Source organism: Bidens hawaiensis, unplaced genomic scaffold, assembly GCF_021521415.1.
Source record: "Bidens hawaiensis isolate Kalapana, Puna unplaced genomic scaffold, B.hawaiensis_p1.1 tig00029220_1, whole genome shotgun sequence".
NCBI classification, from domain to species: Eukaryota; Viridiplantae; Streptophyta; class Magnoliopsida; order Asterales; family Asteraceae; genus Bidens; species Bidens hawaiensis.
Genome location: NW_027494814.1, coordinates 172943 through 176883, shown reverse-complemented (window position 1 = coordinate 176883; position 3941 = coordinate 172943). Strand labels below are relative to the sequence as shown.

General features: G+C 41.1%; 1 long non-coding RNA gene across 1 annotated transcript; it reads left to right on the top strand.

Moving 5' to 3' along the window:
• Window positions 1–471: 471 nt before the first annotated feature.
• On the top strand, window positions 472–2064 carry LOC143578366 (uncharacterized). The gene is made up of 3 exons (XR_013143249.1): window positions 472–724; window positions 1120–1380; window positions 1999–2064. It is a non-coding gene; the product is annotated as an uncharacterized LOC143578366 (long non-coding RNA).
• Window positions 2065–3941: the final 1877 nt, after the last annotated feature.

The following is a 3941-nucleotide window of genomic DNA, read 5'->3' as shown; positions in this document are numbered from 1 at the left end:
CCCACCCGCCTATCTGTCTCAACCAATCAGAGACCAGAAATATGCCCAGACATAGAAGGTTCGACCGATGGTGATAATTGGTCACATCTTCTCCACCCCTTCGGCTATAAATAGGAGCCAGAACAAGCGGTAAAGGCATCCTATTTTCTCCCCGTCAATACTCATTACATTCGATACTGATTCTCACACCGGCGATGATTACGAGAAGAACCCCCCATTACCCTTCTCGTAACAAGCTCACGGTGTTCGGTTTTGCAGAAACCACTGGTGAAAATCTTGAAGAACCCGACTATACCTGGACGAGATACTAACTTGACCATTCTAGGTTAACTTAATGTTTCTTCATCAAGTTATAATATTTTTCAGCGATCGAAATGCACGAATTGTGTTGTGTACGATCTCATTAATTAAAAATTAAAATATATGGTTTTGATTGAACCGAACTACATGCTAGTGAATGGGATAGGTATGAGGCAGCTAGAATTAAATGTAATTGTACAGGTTATCGTTAGAAATAATTCCCAAAACAGATTCACTAATAATATATATCTGTTGCATACATACCCAAACAAACATATATGCTTGCTTTTATAAACCCATCCTATCTCCACAGACTTCAAACTTCCTCTGGTTCATGACGTTTGCACTTCCTTTCTTCTTCATTCATCCCCAACTGCAACCTCTCATATCCAAAATGTCTTTACTTGACACCATCATCGTTTACGTGAGTTCTCTGTCTTCTTAGTCAATATTATAAGTTATGTGGTCTATTTTATGATTATATATCCGTTTTCCCAGATTGGTAGGGGTGTTAACAGTCCGATTCTGACGGTTATTAGTTCAAATAGTTAGCTAAACCGTTAGTCGTTACTAACAGTTGATTTGGTCTTTTCTATCCAGTTTTGAGTATAAATCGTAAACAAAATCATTCGATCGGTACGTTGTCAAAAATTTCTAAACTGACCATTAAAAAGTATTTTCAGAATTCAGAAAAGTTTACGATCGTGAAACTAAATCGATGATTGATTGGACGGGTTGTACAGTTTCAAACTTAATCATAAACACCATTACCAATCGTTATAATAAACTAGCCAGATGTTAAACTTAGAAAGGGTGCAGATTTTGCATATGTTGGACAAGTTTGGGTTATGGCATAGGCTACCGGTGATAATGGGTCTGGGTTATTTGGCTCTGAGAAGACGCTTACACCAGAGGTACAATCTCCTACATGTTGGAACAATGACCGGAACCAAATATGACATGCAACAGTATCCTCATCGGACAGCTGATGGAAAGTGCAACCATCCAACGGATGATATTGTAGGCAGTCAAGGAACATTTTTTGGTCGTAATATGCCTCCATCCACATCCAACTTCGGGGTAAGATTAATGTTAGATAATTTAATTTCTTAAAGTCTATATTATTGTTATTGTTATTATAAAATATCAATAATATAGACAAACTCTTGAAAAACACATTAAATTTTTATTCAGTATATTTATTGCATATTATTTGGAAATATCAATAATAGGTACAACAGACATGATGTTTGTGGTAGTTGAGCGAGGGCCCGTGTTGGACTCCATTACCTCATTTTGTTTTTTCTTTTTAATTTAGTTTCTAGAAATTGCACACATGTCTTTATTTATTTATTTATTTATTTATTTATTTTTTAAACAACATATTTTGTTACGAAATAAATATTTTCTCTCTTTCTTATTTTTATGTTATTATTTATTACTATTATTCAAATTTAATTATTAATAATTTTTTTGACATTACTAAACAAACGAAGTCATCGAGTAATATCCCACTCGTTGAACAAACCTTAACTATCACATATGATATAGAGACTGTTCTCAAAACTACACACTCGGTTTAGAGATTGTGCATTTGAGTTATACCATGAATACAAAAAGTTTTTGGCATAAACACATACTTGTAGAAACAATATGGTTTTGAAACTGAAGTTAGTTTTGGATGTTACAAATTTGAAGATGCTAGAGCCTCATCCATCAGTGGTGGCCACAAAGTTACTTGAAAGAAGGAAATTTGTAGACAGTTGAAGAAACACTAGGTGACCCCGAGTAGATTATGGATAATCTGGGGGTTAAGTAATGTTTCCCACGAGGGTTTGGTCCGGCAAAGAAGGATGTTCTTCAGATGACCTGCAAAACAGACACCGTGAGCTCGTCACTGAGAAGGGGGGGGGGGTTCCTCCTTGTGACCACCCTCCGGCGTGAGAATCAGACTAGATTGCTCTGAATATAAGTGTATATTGAGAGAAATAGCTAGTGAAGGTAAAATACCAGATGATCCTACCGTTCCAAGGTGTTGGAGTATTTATAGCCGAAGGTAGGTTTCCAAGCAGGTACAGCCAGCTGTATAATATTCCTGTTCTACCAACTATAGGCTACGCACGTGCCATGCTGGTTGGTGGGTAGGCAGCGGCTGATAGTGACCAGGCCGGCTGTGTACTATTCCTTTTCCACCAACTGCAGGCTATGTGCGTGCCACGACAAGGGTTGGTGAGTAGGCAGCGGCTAATAGTGACAAACAGTACTAGAGCATGCTCCTCGTACTGTTGTCGGTGAGCTGTCACCCTGTGATTGGTTCATGGGCTGCTTTGGTCAGATCTTGTCTATTTTGTCCATACCTTGGCAGGTATAGTACAAAAGATCTTCCAGAAGCATACGGACTGGCTCATTTGGGCGGGAGTATTCCCGCCTTGCTCATTCCTTCAGGTGACACTGAATTATTGAGTTAGTGCCTTGTGTGTGTAGCCTTGCTATTAGTGCGGGTAGTCTTCCCTGATGGCTTGTATCCGCAGCTGCGGGGACAGGCGGGGTACTTCACCATTGGGAGGCTTTCCCTGCGGGAACAGCTGGCGTACTGCGCGTAAGGTCTTCATCTCTGAGCATGGTGGGTCCTGCGGAACCAGTTGGTCCTTGCGCAAACGTCCCTCTTCAAGGTGAGTCTTGCGGGTCCAACTGGGCTCTGCTGGGACCTAACTCTTCAAGTCCCCCCAGTCCAATGTTCTTCTCATGAATTGTTAATAAGTGAGGTGAACTTTGGACTTAATCAAGGGGTTTTGAAAAGGATTTAGTTTTAAGGTTGTCCGTGGGGATTCTTCCCGCGGTTTCCCTAATGTCACGCAGAAATTCCCGACTTTTCTGCTTGATCTTTGGGTATGATGCCGGTAGATGTGTAACCTCCTCGCAAGTCAGGAGCGTTGAGTTCCACTTGTGTAGATTCTCCATGAGGTTTTGGTAGTTTTGAACATAGTGATCAATTATGTTAAAACAACCAATTCCATCTTGGAGCTTCAAACAATCTAGTTTTCGACGTTCCCGCTATGCGGGGATGTTATTCACGTTTCCGCAAGCATGGCCCAGAAGATCCTTCTTGGTTTCAATTCCCTGCGGAGTGCTAGGTATGTGAAGGGTTTCGCCTTGACACTGTACCCGCACTCGTCTTATAGTTACTTTACTTCCAAGGTATTCCTGGCTTCAATTCCCTGCGGGTGCTTAGTATGTGAAGGGTTTTGCCTTGACACTGTACCCGTACCTGTCTTATAGTTACTTGGTTGCCAAGGTAAGGGGTATAGTCCCGCTTACTTTTGAATCTTTTTGAATCTTTTTGAAATTCGAAGAGTTGGTGAAAGGATACGAACAGTCCAAACTGTTGAAACGTCGTCCGACGGTTTCTTCTGACAGTGTCAGGACGTGCAGGAAGTTATGGCGACGTGACAGTATATGGTCATTCCAGACGCTTTTTCAGGTGCGTGGACACGATTTTTTGGGCGCGTGGGTGCGGATTTTACGGCACGCGTCCCGTCAACAGCTGTTGCCAGCTTGTTTTTTCCACGTGTCATAGTTTCATTGCACCAGCTCTTTTCTCTCTCCTCCGCATTAAATTCATCGCATTCATTGCGATGAGT